Here is a 21,155-nt window from a genome sequence, read left to right on the forward strand (position 1 = left end):
AGTTTGCATATAAAGCAGGTTAATAGCTCATCAATCACGAGGAAAGTGCATAAAAATGGCAGTCACACACTCTTGCAGCTTGAGGCATGCATTTATTTTGGAGCACATACTCAGTCTGCCCTCTCAAAAACTTTTCCCCTATGCCCTATTTGTAACCGGTGCAATATTGAATTTTTTTTTTCCTTGCATTAAAAAGTGCTATCTTTCAGCGTTATTCTGTGGCTCATTTATAATACACAGCATTGCTTCCCAACACGGTGTTTCCATGCAGGAAATTCTGCTTGTGTTCATCGAAACCTTAAATGTCACATGTTAATAGTGTTCCGATTCAACACCATAAAGCTAATGGCAACAGAACGGCATTGGGAACCTTATCTATAATTCATGGCTTTGGTTTTTGCATGAGACTGTTGGTCATTTTATGAGGATTAAAAATGTGTCCTGGTGTTGACACACTGGCAGTTTAGTAAAGAGGTCTTGAGAATGAAATTCTGCTTAAACCGGTTAATGCAATAAAAGGCTAACGGGGCACTGGTTCAAACGCTACAAGCAATGAAACAAAATTAGCACAGAAAACATTTTTACTATTATTATTATTATTGTTGTTACTATTTGTATTATTATTAGTATTTAATAATAATAAAAAAAATCATTAAAACCAGAAATACACAGTGTAATTAACTCATGATATAAATGTTGTAAGGAACATATGGAAAACAATAGAAAGAAGTTTTTAAGTAAACCCACATATTTACATTTACAGTATTTGGTAGACACCCTTATCCAGAGCGACTTACAATTATCTACTAATACACTGAGCAGTTGAGAGATAAGGGCCTTGCACAAGGGCCCGACAGTGGCTGCTTGTTAATGATGGGTTTGGAACTAACAATATTCCAACTATATGTTATGTAAAGGGTCTTTCTAGACAGTAGATCAGTGTGTGCTGTATTTAAATTGTCCAATTGATAAGGAGGGTCCTCTTTCTCTTCTCTTCTCTTCTCTTCTCTTCTCTTCTCTTCTCTTCTCTTCTCTCCATTCAGATTCAGGCTTATGTCCTTGAACCTACCAAACCTTCTCAAACATAACACCTCTTCAAACATAACAAACCTGTTCACAGCATAAAACACAAAAAAAGTTAAATATTGAAATATGCACATGCAAACACCGCTTCAAGGTGGACAAAATAACAAACAAAACCAACGAAATGTAAATCGCCTACAACAACAACAAAATTAAACCACCAAAAGCAAGACAAACAACTTCCAGAAACCCCTCACAAAATACCCACCCCCAACACAAAGGCCGATGAACCCTTACTATCAGTGAACACAACACAGATACATCGATTTACACATGTTACAATAGAGCAATTATTTACTAACAATCTAATCACAAGTACACTATACAAAAACAGAATCACAACACGATCTGAGAAATATTGCGGGTTGTAACAATTCTAATCGAAGCTTTTGACCAATTTCTGTACGACTCTATAAAGTGCGCTGCTGCCACACGATTGGCCGGTCCGATAAGTGCCCGAATTGAGCAGGTGTTCCAGGCGTTAAATTGTCTGCTAGTGTATTGTTATTGTTAAACACAAGCTCTGCAATTTCACCTGCTTTAATAAATGCCCTTCAGAGTCCCATCTTGGTTCCAGATCAGAGTAACATGACATTTCTGGCCTCTATCCCAAAAATTTCAAGAGAAAAAAAATAGCCTCGATCCAGTGCAGTGCCGTATCTGATGACAATCTATAAGCACTACACGAAGGCAGTCAGTTGGTGATTTATTGGCTGTGCCATTTGACCTTTATGGGGTAGCAGTGTAATTAAATACGGGGCAGTACATTGAAAAAAACGCAGCCATATCGCACATATTTACTGTGCCGTGTTGACTTTCTCTCCTGCATTAGATTATCAAATAAAAACCCTGTTGAAAAACACGTGTGTTTAAATGTTGAGTTTATTCATGTGAATGGTGTCATGTACAACATAAAGACTATAAAAAAACATGCAGGTGAATTGAGGAAATGTTACCTGCTGCCTAATCTTAACATCTTAACCAGAAGAAACATACTGTATTTAGTGTTTTCATTTAAAATCAATCAAATCCATTAATAGCAATCAATATTGTTATTCTGTCCTTGTCCACAAGTCATTTACATGTCTGATGTATCGAGACATTGATATCAGCCACTGATTATAAAAATGAGCAGTAACCAGTATTAAATGGAACAAAGTCAATATTTGGTGTGACAAAAATATTGACTTTTCAATTCCTATTCTTGGCATAAAACAGTAGATCCTGACGTCGTCTTCTTCCTTTGTTGTTTTGACATTTGCTGGTCACATGCTCTGAGATTCAAAGGTACTATAACCAGACTTGCCATTCTTCTTTGCTTTCTATCATCAGCAACATATTTCTGCCTGAAGAAGTTTTACTTCTTGTGTTTTTCACACCATTCATTGTAAATTCAAAAGGAAAAAAAAAAAGAATTAGTGAAAATACATGACCAGTTTTGAAATATTCAAGGCTTTGTCTTGCTGTTGCATTTAAATTTAATAAACCCCAGAGTCCGCTTCATCCAATATTTTGGTTTGGGCTTCACCCAATGGTTTGCTTTGCTGATGGTCTGATGTCAGCCCCATAAAAAAGAAAGAAAAAAAAACACCAAATGCATGCAGTTTGATTTGCGACACCACAAAGCTTTTATCGGGTTTTATTGCATGTTTCGAATCCATTTACGGTCTGTAATTATTTATTCATTCACTCATTCGTTAGGGATCCTGACTTATTTCACTCTCACTGTTCTTTTTTGTGAGACATCAAGTGAGTAATCATGAAAACGATTCTTTTTTTTTCTTTCTTTTGGTGCCAACGTGACACATTCACAAAAGCAAAAAGAATTATTTTCTTTTGGTCCATGAGGTGCACTGGGCTGCGAAGTGAGATGGCTCACTTGCCATTTCCGTATCAGTTTTGTTGCTTCCCAACACCCACCCTCCTCCTTTCACAGCCAGGTTTAGGACCTTCCATGGCAGAGTGCTTTATCCCCAGTTCCACATCTGAGCACCTATGGGGGATTAAGGGCCTTGCTCAAGGGCCCAAGAGTGGACGCTTGGTATTGCCAGAAGTTGAACCCACAACCCCAAGCGCCAAAGTTCAATGCCTTAACCACCAGGCTGGCACCTCCCCTTTAATGGTTGTGGAGATTATTAAAAACAAGGTGCCTGAAATCATCTAAATCATATTTCCATTGGATTTGAATCTAAAAAAACAAACCAATATGCAGATAATCTTATTTCGATGCATGCATTTACTGTCAGCACCAGTCTATTTCACATAAATGGTACAGTAAAATCTCCCATCCCCCATCACCTTTATTCTCATTCCCCTGTAGCTTACCTCCACATGGCCTTCAGGGTTCCCAGCTGGGAAAAGCTGTAAATTAATTCCCTTTTTATCTCCTTTCCTTCAAATGAATATCAGGGGACCATGAAAGTCCTAAAGGTCAGCTGGCTGCCTCCCTGCATGCTTCTTCATCTACAGATGAGGTATTTGGGTAAAATTGTAAAGGCCCAGCTATATAAAATTCCATCAAAAGGTTTCCATAAGCATCTCACCCAAATGAAGCGTAACAATAGTCCTCTTTTAATGCTTACAATCAGTGTTTAAAAATCGAACAATTCCAGATGGTTATACTCTGTTTTACATTCATGCTTCATTAACAATTTTTAAACTCACATGTTACCGACTCTGAACAGAAGAGACATCTGCCTCGAATTTCAATTGAACCATAAATGCCTAATTCTCGATCCACTTATCTTGAAAGTCTGATAATGAGACCGTAGGAAAGTCTGTGGAAATCCTTCTATTGCTTGCTTAGCTGCTGTCAGCTAAATTATTTACATGCATTCATCTAAAATGCTGAAACTCAAAATCTCAGCAAAAGCTGAAGGAAATCGGAGTTGCTGAACTTTTTTATCATTTTCTTTTTTCAATTGTTCCTCTGAAATATTAAGCTGGATCTAGACGATGCTGGCAACCACCAGCTCACAATGTCCGGTTTAGACCACCGCTTTCTAGACCCCAAACCCAACTGCAGATTTTAATAAATGTTCATCCCCGATCAGGGAAAAAAACCCAGCCATTAGGGTTGCACAAGCCTTAGTGCCGGTCCCAAGCCCGGATAAATGTGGAGGGTTGCGTTAGGAAGGGCATCCAGCGTAAAAACATATGCCAAATCAAACATGCGGATGGTCCGCTGTGGCTACCCCTAACGGGAGAAGCTGAAAGAAATTGTTTGTTCACTAGGACACTCAAATAGAAAGTTGCAGACAGTTCAGATATAGATTTAGAGGAATGGGCAACTGCTCCTGCTTCCTGGTAACCATCGTCTCTCAGGACCTCAAGTGTGAGCTAAATTTCAGCACTCTGATCAAAAAAGCTCAACCTACAACAAAAAATGGTGGTGCACTTTTTATACCTTTATCAATGAGTCCATATTTCATACTCTATCCTACTCCATCACCACTCCAAAGCATGGTGCAGTGTGTCATCCACTCTGCTGAGAAGGTGCAATCTAGCAAACTAGGATTGCCACAGAACCAGTTTCTTCCCAATCGCAACACACATCATCAATAATACCAAGAACCCACCATCGTCTGACCTGCTTCCATGAAACACTACCATTACAGTAATGTAAAAGCAGAACTGTTCATTATATATACTATGTGTTACATTAACACAATCCACATGGACCACTATACTGCATCCCTGCACTTTGGACTTATTCGGGAAAAATGATCAATGCCCTCCATCACTTATAATATTATTATTATCACTGCAAATATTATTATTTGTTCAGCACCAGCACACCATTAAAAAATTCCTTGTACATGCAACCTATAATACTCTGCAATAAAGATGATTCTGATTCTGATGAAAAGTAAGAAATAATCTCATTTGCTTGAGCACCAAAAAACGCCCACATGTTAGAGAGATGTTCAGACAAATTGCGATGGAATTAACGACGTAACGAGCGAAATGCAATCTCAGGAATTTTGAAAACGATAGCAATAAACTACGATTTATTAGCGCGGGCGTCTCACATGAGTGAAGCTGAGGAGTAGATGGTCCTTGCCTTTAAAATATATGTGTGCATATATCTGTGCTCCTCTGGGTGCAGCTTCAATCTATTCGATTTCTCTGATCTGCATTTTAATTGATCATCTTCAGTTACGTGCGAATATGGGATTAGCTACACCCAAAGAAGCTTCTCATTAAAAGTCTTGTTCAAGGTCATTTTTTTTCTTTCTTATCTCCAGAGAAATAAAGAATATCTCAGTGCTGTGTTAATTAAAAGTCACTGGCTCTTTAAATTCTTTTTTTATTAAACTGTAAAAGAAGATTATTGTACTCTTTAATGTCATTTTAAAGACTGATTAGAAAAATATAATACCTCATTATATACTAATACCGAAAGCTGAGCTTTAGATGATATAAGGTCCACGTCAGTTGCTTCTCAACGAGGCCGTTCGTAGATAAGAAATCACATGGATCTGAAAGTGTGCTAGAAAGCAGTCCTGGGGGGAAATAAAGATTTTCAGTGATTGGAAATGAATGGTTGGAAATTAGACACTGTCACAAAGCAGCTCGACAGAAATCCATGTGCTGATTTATATTTAGAGCCCTAATGAACAAGCCAGAGGTAAAACTGTTAAAGAAAAAACTCCTGGAAACGTGATAGAAATCTTGAAAGATAAAAAAAAAAAAAGGGGGAAAAAAGAAAGTCTTCTGGGTGACACCAGATAATAAGATTATAAATCATAGAAATCATTAATTTACAAAACATTATGCTATACATTTGCAAAGTGCAGTATTAAAAAAATGTTCAGTATGGACGTATTGTGAATAAAAGTGATAGGATTATGTCCTGTGACTTCATTACCCATCAGTCCCTACGTGTCACATGGCCTTCACACATCACTGAGCACACACACCAATTTTGTGTTTGTTTTGTTTTTTCTGCAAAGTTGTATTTGTTGTTTCATGTTTATTGTTGTTTCATCCTATTGGTATTGCTCATAATCAGGCTCATATTCATGCTTATGCTCAGGCTTATGACCATTCTCAGGATTATGTTTATTCTTATGCACAGGCTCAGGCTCAGGCTCAGGCATAGGCTTAGGCTCAGGCTTGGGCTCATACACAGGCTCATATTCATGTTAATGCTCAGGCTTAGGCTCAGGCTTATGACCATTCCCAGGATTATGCTTATTCATATGTACAGGCTCATGAGTAGACTTAGGCTCTTAGGCTCATTCTCCTGCTGAGGCTTTTATACTCATAGGCTCAGGCTCAAGCTCTCAGGCTCAGGCTCAGGCTTTTAGGCTCATAGGCTAATGCTCCTTCTCCTGCTCAGGCTTTCAGACTTTCAGGCTCATTGTTATGCTAAGGCTCTCATGCTCATTTTAATGCTTAGGCTTTCAGGCTTTTAGGCTCATAGGCTCATGCTCAGGCTCTCAGAGTCATTCTCATGCTCAGGCTCAGGCTTTAAGGCTTATTCTCATGCTCAGGCTCTCAGGCTCATGCTCATTCTCAAGCTTAGGTTTTCAGTCTCATAGGCTCATGCTCAGGCTCTCAGGCTCAGGCTGTCAGTGTCGTTCTCATGCTCATGCTCATGCTCATTCTCATGCTCAGGCTTAGGCTTATGCTGAGGCTCAGGATCAAGAACAGGCTCATTTCATGCTCAGGATCATGCTCATGATAATGCTCATGGTTATGTTAATGCTCAGGCTCATGCTCATGTTTATGTTTCTAGTTCTTTTATAGTGTTGCTGTTTTCTGTTTTCACAGATAAAGTATATTACTCACTCACATCCACTATCTTCTGAATTACCTGATAGTTGTTGGATGAGCACAGAACAGTCTTTATAATTGCAGCAGATGTACTTCGGTACAAATCTACATCAAAATTATTTATTAAAGCAAGAGTGTGGTTCGGCTTAATGCTTTATGAGAAACGTAAATCTTTACACAGTGATCTAGAGCCGTTTAGAGCAGCAGAAATGAAGTCACAAGTACACTACTGGGCAAAGAAACGGGCCGAACACAACATGGCGAAACAATAAGCATTTAATGGTTTTATATTTTGTCATTTTAGGCTCATGTTTTTGCCCAGGAGAGAATAGATCTCAGGTTTACTCAGTGCTTTCAAAGGAATTTTGTATTATGGTCTTAATAATCATATTGTGGTTGTACTATTTCAATGACTGATACCAAGAATTGAGGAAAGTAATATAATTTCTTAGTCCCAGATAAATAAATAAAAAGTTTGAATGCCTCACTGATTTCAAACAAGACATGCTTAATAAAACATCCAAATCTGAATATTTCTGTCCTCGGGTTGAGATGCTAAAGTCTGAGAGCAGATGGAAACTCACACATCCCTCTGCCTGTAAGCACTGAATGTTCGACTTGATGATAAACAGTTTAATTTCATCTGAAATCTATCTCGAGGCTAATGTATTTACCATACGCCTTTAAAACTTAACCAGTGATCTGGATTGTCTGACGTTACAATTTCATAGTCAGATGCCTGAAGTAGAGTTGGGGTATGTTTTATTAAAGCAGAATTGAAAAATATGAGAACTTCACAGTTGTGACTTTGTTTAGTGGATGCTCATGAGATCACCAGCCTCCAGATACAAGCTGAAACATTGGTAAACTGTGATTGAGTGCCAGTAGCTGAAGTTTTACATTCAAATGACTAAACACATGCAAACAAGTCCATGTATTTACTCTGGATATTGAACTCAGAAGAGCTGAGTCACCCTCTACATTGTCATTACATTTACATTTAAGGCATTTGGCAGACACCATAATCCAGCGTAACTGGTGGTGCTGGGATTGAACCCATGAAATTCTGATCAGAAGTCCAACATCTTACCCAATTAAACTTTGAACATATTCATCTTCAAGACTTCATATAGTCTAGAGGTGGCGAAAATATTTTCGAAATAATGTTCAATGCCTTCACGATTTCTTCATTCATCTTCATACAGTTTTTTGCTATTTTGGGTTGCCCCATTTATTTATCACCCAGAGGTGTATAGTGATGAACAGATGAAAGATAGTAGTGGAGGAAAAATACAAATAAATGAATAAAACGCTCCTGTTTGCTTTAACCTTATGTCTGTAATGTTTATAAGAAGATTCCTGCAGAGTTTCTGCCCTTTCCAGAATGATGATGCTCCTAAACTTTCCAGGTTTAATGTTTCATGGCTGATCTTCGAAAATAATTAATTTGTGTCAGCATTCTATTTAGAGCTTGGATTTCCTCCAGGTTCTCCAGTTTCTTCCTCTGTACTGGTAGGTGGAAGAGGGAGGCACATTGTTTAGAAAAACTGATAAATTCACCACTAAATTTCAGACCAAGCTGATTGTGGTTGTACTGTATTTCGCTTTTCTCATCTACAGTTTCTTGAAGTCGTGCTCTAATTTTGCCTTATGTGTATAAAATTTGTGTTTGGAGCTCTGTACTGGCGTTCCATCCATCTTCTTTCATGTTTAGTGCTTCCAGGACTGGCTTTGGATCGGATCTGGCTGAATGAACAAATGAATTGAAGAGTTAATTAACTGTAGCATAAAAAAAGGAACGTAATGAAATGTGCTATGCGTTAGAGCAGAAAATAAGAGATGGTCTGAAGCATAACATATTTTTCTTCCAATTCCAATCCCACCTTATATCCAAGATATGCTCAGGATTCAGTAGAACGTTCCCCAAGTCAGTCAATATGTGCTTTGATTTCCATTCCGTGTTATAAAAAGGACATGACAGAAGAACCCACGCTTGCTTTTAACCAAGAATTTCTTCACACAGATATTATACTAATAAAAGTCATAGGTTTAATAGAATATTTTAATTGTGTTTGAATAATTATGCTTAAACTTTCTCTTTATACGCTTTATAAACAAAAGTATTCTACACTCAATTTTTCCAGCCATGTGTTCTTCTCAAAACAGCGAGCACCAAGTTGGAGGCACATAATTGTACAGGACGTCTTTAGATGCAGTAGATCCATGAAGATATGCTTTACATGGGTTGGAGTGGAACATCTCCTGCTATAGAGTTCCTATTGAACACTTTTAGTATGAATGTGAATGCTGACATGCTCCCCAGGCCTCCTCACCTCAACTACTTTAGTACCTGACTGGAACATCTTTCCAGAACATCTTTCCAGGTTCCTATAATAGCAAATGGGGACCCATTGTGGAATGGGATGCACAAACCAATCTTATGGTAAGGTGTCCACGAACTTTTGTCCACACATATAGTGTATATATGTTTCTGTATGTACATGCACAAGTGTACATATCCACACTGACTTATATCCCAGTATTTAGAATCCAGAATTGCACGTTTCCTTTTGTTTAACATTTGTAGATGAAGTTGAACGTGAATTAAATCTCTTGGTTAGACATGGGACGGTCTGTAAAGTGCTCTGTCCTCTCACATTTTACCAAAAGCTGTTAGTATGTACAAACTATAGGTGTGAGGAGGTGATAAAGTAATGAAGTAAATGTAATTGGTTGCTGTACTTCAGTAGCTTTTTCAAGTATTTGTACTTTATTGAAGTGTTTCCATTTGGGGAGATTTTTACTGTAACTTCACTACATTTCAAAGTCAAATATTTTACTTTGTACTCAAATCCATTTTGTGAAATCAGACGTTCCTTTTTATTTATGAGGATAAAAACGTAGCTGGTCAAACACGCAGCAAGTCACCAATCAGGGTCGAGCGCACGCTCTGTTTGGAACGTGTTTTGATTGGCGCTTGCAGAACATTTAACGAGGAATAAATGATGGAAGAAACTCCAGACTCGAACTCACCGCAAAACAAATTTGAAGTATTTGAAAAGAAGGTTTGAGGCTCATGATAATATGAAAAGATATCAATCAGTGTTTAACTCATTAATATCATTCTATTAATAGAGTGTTGTGTTAAGAGTAACATTGGAGTCTAAATTGATTAAGCAAAAGTGGTAATAAGAACATTATAGCCATAATAAATCAGCGTACTATGGATACTTTTACTCAAAGTGAATGTTTTATACAGCACTTTTACTGGATGAATATTTTACTGAGTGTATCTCTATTTTTAACACAACTACATGGTTGAGGTACTACATTTTTATAGTATCTTGCTCATGGTACAACAAAAGGAATCCTCTGAACGATTATTTAATTGATTTATTTTCTCTAACCACCTGCCTTTTTTGTTTCAATCCAGAACCTGGTTACTAAACCATTGGGGTTAATTATAGTCTGTTTCATTAGCATTATTAAAAACCTTCCCAATGCAACATCCTCTTGTGATGCTGTTTAAAACATTCTTAACTTTGTTAATTCACACTTCCTTCCTGAGTACTTGCTTTGATTGATTTCCCAAATACATCGAAAAAATCCTGTAATAGCTGCCATTTAGAAGAATCAGCATCATTTGACTTGATTAAATAGCTGTAACTGCAGTGAGCATGCTGTCACTCTCGCTGCCAACAGGAGCCACTGATTGCACTCAAAAACATCCATCACGGCAAACTCTTTTCGCTCATTGGCAGTTTGGTCTTTTCTAAACCTTTGGAGCTGATGCACGTTTTCATGCTCGTCTTCGCTAGAGTTCATTTGCGCCGATGCGTCACACTGCGTTGTTTTGCTCAGTCTTCTGAGAAAGCTTGTCTTTTTTTTTCCAAAACTCCATTCCTACTATAATGAAGATTAATAATACGTCTCTTCCCCATTTGGAAATGTGATTGTAATCGGATAAACTGGCAGACTGGGATGTGAGAACGTTCTGCCTGTGCTGTCATTAGGCTCTGGCCCCGGAAGTACATTTCATTCGCACTCTCTTTTGTCCTCTCTTTTTTTGTTCACGCATTTCTCGCCGTCCCCAATGAGCGTCTTTTCACTTAGGCAGATGGAGGCAGATACATAAGGACGCAAACACAGGATTCCTGGGATGTTTCGCCAGCAACAACATTAGGGAAAGGTCAAGAGCCACGAAGACAATATGGAGCTCCTACGGATGCAGATTTCATTATTTGCGCAAAGGATGAAATGCAGCGTGTATAATTATATCTAGAGATACGAGGTGTTTCGAGACGAGCTCTCTGTACTTTATTTCATCTCCGTGTACACATTATCACCACAATTCAGTGCTTCTGTCACTTCTGGAAGTCTGGATGTGTAGCGGAAGTCTTTTGGAACACGTCATGCACCTTTTGTGAATCGTACTGGATCTCTTTAATAGTGTCAAAACGGCGACCTTTGAGCTTTGATCATCGGGAAGAGGGTGAAGTCTGGAGAGTAGGATGGGACTGGAAGTGAGATCATGTGGATTGTTCTCTGACGATTATCATGCACCAGTTGCCGAACGGTTTCGACATTTTCAGCGGTTGAGCTCGTCGAAGGTCTTTCTGATCTCTCGTCGTTTTCCATTGATGTTCTTCTGCCCTTGACATGAGCTTGCGGTTCAAAACACCTCAAACAACTCGTTGCAGCATCGCCGTATGTCGAACGTCTTTGTGGCAGATTTGCCCAGTCTCACGCAGAATTTCAACCTTTACGTTCCTTGGGTGGTTCCTGATGGAGTTCAATTGTAATATTTGGAAACAAATATTTATGAGCAAATTTACATTTTCCAAATTTCCCAAATTCTAGAACAGGGACTAGCCTTTTTGGTTTGCCTTCTTGCATCGCAATGTATGTTTAACCAAACAAGCGATATATAGACACCTTGCAAACTGCGGGTGCTGAAATGTAATATTTTCATCCTGATGATTCAGATGAGGTTTGTTGTTTGCATTATCCACGCGACAGCACATGCATCGTCACACACACTTTGATCAGTGTGAGTCATCCATGAGAGAAGAATAAGGGAGGAAAGATTTTTTTTTAAGAAAACAACAATGCATCTAACAGTGAAAGTTTTGTACGGATGAGAGACGCTGGAGACGGCACCTGATTTCATCCCCTCTTATATTACCAGAATAATAAATTAATCTGTGGTTGAAATAATTACACGGTTCAGTTCAGGGGGACAGAGACGGAATAGAAAACCTAACTAGTGTAGCTATAGGAAATGTATAAATAGTTTTTTTAAAGAAAGGATGAGAAATAAAATGTATATGTGTGTGTGTATTAGTAGTTATAAAAGGCAGTTGTTTCTAATCACACTGTTATGTTCAGGCCAGAATTGGCACATGAACTATGTCAGCCTCTGCACCTCTTGTTTCATGTCACATGATTGCATATTGCTTGAAAAATGAGCACCTGTAATTAAGTCTAATCTTATTGAAGTCACATCTCACCTATTGCTCTTCTTTTGTCTTTCATGGACATCATTGGTTTGTGATCAGGGAGTTTTTTCTCACCACTATCTTCTTTGGCTTGCACATTATTTTATGACATGGTTCATTGTTGAATTTTTATTAACACTACATATGGCAAGAGATCTTTAAAAGATTAGAAAAAATTAATTAAACTCAGATTAGCTCAATTAGTCGTCATAAGCCATAATAAAAAAAATTTATCCTCAGGAAATACTTTATGAATAGGACCATGGAAGAAACTAAAGGTGCTTTATAATTTTCACATGTACAGAGTGCAGGGTTAGCCATGATACAGCGCCCCCTGGAGCACAGAGGGTTAAGGTCTCTGCTCAAGTACCAGACAGTGGTAGCTCGGCGATACTCCTGCTTGAACCCGATTTTTTATTTTTTTCAACCACTGAGCTACCACTTCCTGTAGCAAATTTAACCAATCCACCTTCTTGTTTCTGGTATCTCATGTTTTTGGGATAGAAACCTGAGATCCAAGAGGAAACCTACATGGACAATAACTGGAGCTAAGTTAAATTAAAGGAGAAGTGGTAGCTTAGTGGCATTAGGCTTTGTATCCAAAGGTCATGAGTTTGACATCCAGGCACACCAAGCTGTCACCCCTGGGCCCCTGAGCAAGGCCCTTAATCTCATAGCTGCTCAGTTGTATGAATGAGATAAAAATGTCTGCGTCTGCCAAATGCCATAAATGTAAGTTGACCTTGGAGCTGTCAGTCAGCAAAACTACACACCATTGCATATATTACTTAAACATAATATAAATCATTGGTTTTAATTGTAAAAGTTATGAAAACAGTTTTGCATTGCAATCCGTAACTTGACACCATCATTCGGTCTTCTATATCTCTGAGACATTTCAGATCAACACATACAATATAACGAAGCCACGGATCTGTAACGTGATTTCTCGATCAACAGATTACATTGTTTGTTATATACGTAATTATCAAATCAAACAAGGAACAGTGTTAAATATTTGTTCGACTCATTCAGCGATGTAGCATTAGGGAATAAAACCCGAAACCAATGACCTGCTGAGTAATCTCAAGAGAAGAGGGATAAGGCAGCTTTAACACACAAATAGTGTGATACACTATTAATCCCTGGAGGCTGAATAGAAGCCTGTAAGAATTGAAGCCCATTACAGCCCTGTTGAAGATTTTCCTTTTAAGCCGTGTTCAGAAAACCGAGGCACATTCGCTGATGAAGATCGAAACAATGGACGGAGGTAAAATCTGTTTCGTAAAAAATAATATACTGAGACTTCTTATTGCAAGTATAAAAAAATCTTGCCAAGTAATAATTCCGGGCAATTGATGTATAAATTAGTAAAAAGCTACTGTAACTGTAAAAATATAAAGTTATTTATATTTAGAATTTACTCAATAAAAGTAGTGTGTGCTTAATGCACATAAGTTTTTGCCACTTTCACAAAAACCGATGACCAAAAACTAATTGCTTCAATTAAAAACTCAGTAACAGTGCTGGAGTTGGGATCATTCAAAAGTTTTGCTTTCCCAGAAGCAGTATTGACAAATCATGATCATTTTAAAGTGAGTGGTCAAAAAAGATTATCAGATGCAAAGTGAGCTGCTGGTGGAGTCTCTGAAGGAAAAGCATTTCACCCCCTGGGCTTTTACTGGTGTCCTACATGAATCAATCCACCTCTTAATACCATCATTAAGATGCCGAAAAAAAACCTATCAATATTATACGAGCCCCAATGAACACAATAAGACACGTCTTCTTTCACTGGAGCCACAGCTGCACCACCCACGTATTGCACAGTACATCATCTCTAGCAGAAGCATCGATATTAACCTCATCGAATCACCCTGGGCTTTCTCTGCCTTTTTGTGCATTTTTTCCAATGCATCACAGTTTTCCTGGGGATTTGAAATGAAGGCAAATGATGTGCTTTTGTGAAAATTGAACAGGAAAGAAATAGCCGATGTAGTAATAGTTCATGAAAAAGCAAAACAACTGTTTTGAACTGGGTTTTATCAAGCTTTCCTCTTGATGTACAGCTTTTCTGGAAAGATCAATGTATAAGGTGTATCTGCATCCAAATTGATTTCTTCTCCTCTGTCAGCCATTACGGCGTTAAAAGAATCCACACAAATATATCTGAGCTTGCGCATTTTGCTACAGATGCGGTTTGCGAGCTCTGACTAGTGCGCTCTCTCACCCATCCATTTCTAAGACGAGAAAATGCCAGTGTGTTTGGACACCTTCTTGAGGTCCTCCGAGTGATAATTATTCTCCCAATTAGACTATTGGGAATAATTTAATACATATTCTTGGACAAAAATAGATTAAAAAGTAAGTCTGTGATTCTGATAAAGTTGAGGCCAGCAAAGGCGGCCTTCCTGACCATGATGGTTGGCACTATTTAAATTGAGGTGCCATTAATTATTAATAACATTGTCTTGAACTGAATTTTACCCATCATAGCAGAATCCTGTGACATTTTCACGAATGCTGCTATTCCTCTTTATATAAAATAATACTCCTTTATCAGCAACATCATCTGTGATACACCACAAGCTACAACAGCAGGCCATGCAGTAATGAAGAAGAGTATGTGTGTGTGTGTGTGTGTGTGTGTGTGTGTGTGTGTGTACACGGTTAAGCTTCACAATTTCCATTCCCGATATTCAGCAGAGCTTTGTGAAGAGCCCCCTAGCCGGTTGTATTGTTACCATGACTACCTCCTCTCGGTCCAGGTTATTTATAGCATCCGCCAGCATTCGCCACAAGCCGATATTTTCACCTCTTAGAGAGGTATGCTTGTGCCAAAATGGTAGCCAAAAATGGGAGAAAGATGTGGAAATATGAAGTAGAGAAAAACAAATAACCCTAAAGTCAAGCTGAAATGTGCTGCTGCAACTGAAGGCTGTAAAAATATTAATGGATAAAGTACTGTTTCTATTATATTAGTGCAGAATCGAGTACTAGTGACTGAAAACTAGGCCTAGAAAACAAGAAACAAGGAAAACAAAAAATCGAATATACACTATATTTCCAAAAGTATTGGGACACCTGACCTTTTCTGTGGTTCTTTTCCAAACTGTTACCACAAAACTGGAGGCACTCGATCGTGCAGGACGTCTTTAGATGCGCATTTACTTGAATTCGGAAACCCAAACCTGCTCCAGCACCATCAGTCATCTGTTATTGACTAATTGTGAAAGCAAATTATTGATTACCAGACAAATTGTAAGCAAATGATTCAAATGCACACAACATCTTAATACCACATCGGCATGCGTGTATTTCCTCGTTATAAAAAACTCAACACATTTCATTCAAGTTGAACTTCAGCAAACCTTTAAAAAAAAGTATGTGAAATCTTTTACACATTTTTTAATTAAATTAGTTGATTTTAACGTTAGAAAATGGCTAAACGATGCCCTGAAACTCAAATGTGTGTTCTACCATCTTGTCCTTTTCATTTTCATTGATTTTCTCTCCTCTTCCTCTAATACTACTTTAATTAAATAAATTTGGTTTCTTCTTCTGACCAGGATCTGACCTTTGCAGATAAAGCAAACCCTGGGTTTTTTTTTGTTGGTGGATCGTGGGAAAGTTTGTTTATTTCCATGGGATGTTTACGTTCCCACATGGAGAACTCTCTTCTGGGATGATCTTTGTTATTGCATAAAAAAGCATAATGCTTTTCATTTGTAATCTAATAATTGCATCATTTAAAAAAAAAAAGAAGCAAATCCACATTGAATTCAAATCCAGTGTTCATGCTACCAAACAAAAACAAAAACCCTCATCAACTTCTAATTTGCTATTTAACATTAGTTTAATTATTTGTTAAATATATACAATATACATTAATTTTTTTTTTTTATAATTTTTCCATATATTTAATAATTTATAGCTATAATGTACCACTTCCTGAGCAATTGTCATGCACTGTATTATGTATTAGTATAAAAATGGTTCAATAAGAAGAGAAAATAAATGTTTTGTGGTTTATTCCATTATCTGGAGCACATCAGTACCGCAATTCAATACAGACTTTTTTTGTGGTTCACAAGCATCCGGACAACACGTGAACCTTAGATCTAGAACGAGGGGGCTGGGAGAAGAACCCTCATTGTCATGGATGACCTGCGTCTCCAGAGTCTCGTTTGCAAAATATTGGCTCAGCCAAAACCTGTCTCCACAATGATTTAGTGCCGAGGCCCAAGATCCCTCAGCCCATGCCAGTGTGTATCGCCATAGTAACCGCTTAGCACCGGGACCACAGAGATCTACACCATTCACACTCGATAGCTAAATCAACAGTAACTTCTATAAGTATAGACTGATTATTACTGAGTTTATTGTGGAAGCGCAAGAGCCATTTAAAGGAGACATATAAGAGACTACACTATATAACAAAACAATATTCTTTTCAGATGGAGCACAAAAAATGAAATGGGTTGCCCTGGAGCTTTACTTTGTGTGGGAAAGTAATTTTCTCTTGCACTAGTTTGCTGTTTTTGTGCTGCTTCTGTCTAAAACAATTTAAAGAAAGTAAAGACAATAGACTCTGGCAGGATTGAGTCTGAGCGCAGGAGTGAGAATGCTTCAATTTTCATCCTTTAATAAATCGAATATTTGATTTTTTTATATGAATACACCATTTATTAAGATTATACTAACAACAAAACGTAGAATTGTTTTTTTAATTAATTTTAATAAATTTAATTATTATTTTTTAATAATAAATGCTTCTATAATATACTCCTGCCCCAGTAATTCATTTTATTTTGTGTGGCACTTTTTACAATGGACATTCTCTTAAAGCAGCTTAATGGAGATATATAATATAGATACATAATACACTCCTGCGTAAATAATACACTCCTGTGTAAATAATACACTCCTACGGGTAAAATGTCGTTTTTACTTAACGCTGTTTAGACATGTCCAGATTGATGCAGGTGCATACTGTTGATATGGGGTGTAATTTTTCCCTTTTAAAATTGAGTTCCAGTTCCCTATTACAAACTACAAGGTGGCATCAAAAAAGTTTCTATTTGAGCTCTGTTTACAAAAAAAAGTACTTAATTAATCTAAATTTACACATTATTACTTTAAAAAGAATGCAAGGCTCCCAGCGTTTTTGCGACATCTGAAATGTGTTCTGGAAGTCTTCTTTTTAAAGCGTGTCAAGCGTCTTCTAAGATTCGAGCCGAATCTCCGCATTGGTGGAGCTGGATCTTCATCTTCGGGAAGAGGCAGAAATCCGCAGAGCCAAATCTGGAAAGTAGGGTGGGTGCGGGAGAGAAATCATCCGGATTGTTCTCCGGCGATCATTATGCACAAGTAGCCGAATGATTTTTCGGGGGTAGAGCTCGTCGGAGGTCGAAGGGCAGAATTTCACAATTATTCTAACTTGCTGTCTGCGATGAAGACGTGGTAGCGCACGTGGTCAGAATAGCATCAGTTACACCTTTAGTCTTGAATCTTTTCCATACCACCTCGTACAGTGTAAGCAATTCTATTAGCAGAAAGATCAGCCCTCTTTACACAATGTAGACATTTAACACGTGATTAACTATCAGTGTTACATAAAATAAATTAATTAGCTAATTTCAGTGTTTGCTAATATTAAGCTATTTTTAGCACTTAGCTTTCAGGAATACAGAGCTACATTATGTACCAAATATATTAATAAATCAATCTGTACTAAAGGAGCACTAGGCAGGAAAGAAATGTTCGAGAAGCCTTTGTTGATGCCAGACCTGAAGGTTATTAGATTTCAGTCATGGTTTCTTTTAGTTTGGCTCTCAGCATTGCACCCTGGGGATCGTTGAACTGTTGATGGACTCAAGTAACTATAATACAATGTGATCAATTGTAAAAAAAAGTGTGATTGAGGTCAAAATCATACTCAAGTTACATAATATGAGATTTACTTGGTGTTATAATAACCTTCATTTTTTTGGGAAGATGTTCTGGGAGGGTGCTTATGGAGATTTCTACTCAAGGATGTTAGTAAGGTCAGGCGAGGTGAGGAGGCCTGGGGTTCAGCCAGGGTGAAAAATTAATCCTAAAAGTATAGCAGATATTTATGGAGCTAGCTTTGTGCACAGGGGTTTTGTTAAGCTGGAACAGTTTTGGGAATCTTAGTTCAGCGTCTAAACTCCAGACGCCCTTTAACTATAGTGTGCCTCCAACATATTTGAACTACGTATGGATGGAGAAGTCAGGCGTCCCAATACTTTTGCTCATAGAGTGTATATATTGTACACCAATTTTTTTTTTACTTACTGCATAATGGCATGTTTGGCATACACAGTAATTTACCATGTTAGAAGCAGAAGAATTGCGATATTGCTATTCTTTTATTATATAAGCATCTAAAATTAGTTTAATATTGCATTTTTAATTACGCAAACGTGGCTCAATTGAGAAATTATTAACATTTAGCAGGAAATATGGACAGCACTCAAAAATATATCTTGGAAATGCAAAGACTCGTTCATACCATATGACCTTGCTGACCCTGACATTGTGAAATTGATAAATGCTATCGGTTCACAGAATTGAATTAGCTTTAAACAGCGTGATTTACATTCATGCTGTGCTAAAAAGACACAGATCATTAACACATCAATGCTTTTTGAAGGACTGCCATTAAATAAATTTGTACATTTTACATTCATTGTAACCTTGAACAGGGAAAATGAATGGCAGAGTTTTTGTATTCTGAGAACTTGAAATATCCAGAAACTCCAGAAACCTTTTTTTTTTTTTTTTTGTAGTTTCTGTAAATACTCCACTTCTACAAATGCTACACTTTATAGAACAATATGACCAAAAATATTGTATACTTTGGACAAAAGTATTGGGACCCCTGACTTTTTCTTCCATATGTGGTTCTTCTCTACACTGTTACAACAAAGCCGGAGACACACAATTCTACAGGACATCTTTTGGATGCCATGTAATAATATATTGCGTTTACTTGAACTCGGAAACCCAAACCTGTTCCAGCATGGAAATGTCAAGTGAGCTCCATGAAGGTCTGGTTTACATGCTTTGGAAAGGAAGATCTTGAGTGGCCTGTTTAGAGTGCTGATCTCATCCCTACTGAACACCTTTCAGATGATTGTGAACATTGACTGCACCCCAGGTCTCCTCACCTCTCCTCACCTCCTCACCAAGATTTTCTGGCATATGAAGGTTATGGAGTCTGGCCTTCAGTGGTGTCCTACCCAAATCAGTCCACCGCTTAACACCATCATTATGATGCCACAACTACACAAACCATCAACATTGTAGGAAAACGCATTAGAACAGAGTGTTGCATCACAGACAGGAATCTCATACAGTGAGAATAAATATTATTACTAAAACAAGAAACCCAGTAAACATCTCCTTTCACTGGAGCCACAGCTGCACCGCAGGCATACATCATCTCCAGCAGAAGCTTCAATTTAACCTCATTAAATAACTCCTAGTTTTCTGTGCATTAAGGTTTAGTGGGGAATGAAAATAAAGACAAAATGTGTGTTTTTGTGCAAATTTAACAGGAAAGAAAAAGTATAAACTGTTCAAGAAAAATGCTTAACAACTGTTTCGCAGACTTTTTCTCACGATGTCCAGCTTTTTAATGAACCTTCCGTTTTGTGAATGTCCTTGCGTATCTGCAATCGAATCCATTTCTTATCCTTTGTTAGCTGTTGTGGAATGGAAAAACAGCTATTAAATGCACACGGATATATTTGATCTTGTGTAGTTTGCTGCAGATGCGGTTTGCGAGTTCTGACTAGTGTGCTCTCTGACCATCTCAAAATATGATTGGTGAACGCAATGTACTTTATGCCACATCTGCTGATGACTGAAATATGATTAGATAGGAACTCTAACAGAAACAAACTCAGAACCCAGGAATACCCAATGCGTCAAAATGTGACTCCAGGGGATCCTGACCAAACGTCCATATGTGATGTTTGGGAGTGAGAGTTGGGAGTGTTGTTCAAGTAGTCCAGATCTCTGAACCGGAACCTGCGGCGTTGAAATTTGACGTGTTGTGGAATCAGACTGCAGACCGTTTTGTGTTATGAACGGGGTCGGGACTACGATAAATAAGAATAAAAAAGTAGCTTGCTATAAATTAATGATGGCAGGGTTACTCAATCCAGGTCATGTTTTTTCCCACATTTTCTATCTCCAAAACTGCCTCTTTCACCAACTTGAAAGCAGTGCAACTTAGATAAAAGCAATGAAATGAAGAGAAAAGACTAGTAGAAATAATGAAATACAAATACATGTAAAAATATGTTAAAAGGTGAGTCAGTGATTCGGATCGTGACCTGAGGAGGGCTGCGTGATGTGTAAAGAAAAAAGCTAACCAGGTTCACTATTGTTGAAAAAGAATCAATTATAGACCGGTGTGATATTATTACCACCCAGAGTGAACTGTTTTTGGACAACAGAATTCACTGTCATGTTTATTCCGCTTACAAAGTCGTATAACAGCAATTCAATGGCATGTTTATTGCTCCGTCAAACACCTTTAAGTAATTTAGTAACCATTCGCAAGTTGCTTCCTATAAACACTTATAGCAGCTATAAAGTCATTTCCTTATTTCACAGTGAAGTCCTCGGACGTGATGAGTCTCCTGTGGCAAAACAACAACGACTTGCTAACCAGTAACAAAGCACTGAATCTGGAGTTAAAAAAATGTCTCCTTTGAAGACATTTTATTATATTGAATTTTGAATATTAAATAACAGCAT

Source organism: Silurus meridionalis, chromosome 11, assembly GCF_014805685.1.
Source record: "Silurus meridionalis isolate SWU-2019-XX chromosome 11, ASM1480568v1, whole genome shotgun sequence".
In the NCBI taxonomy this organism is placed as follows: Eukaryota; Metazoa; Chordata; class Actinopteri; order Siluriformes; family Siluridae; genus Silurus; species Silurus meridionalis.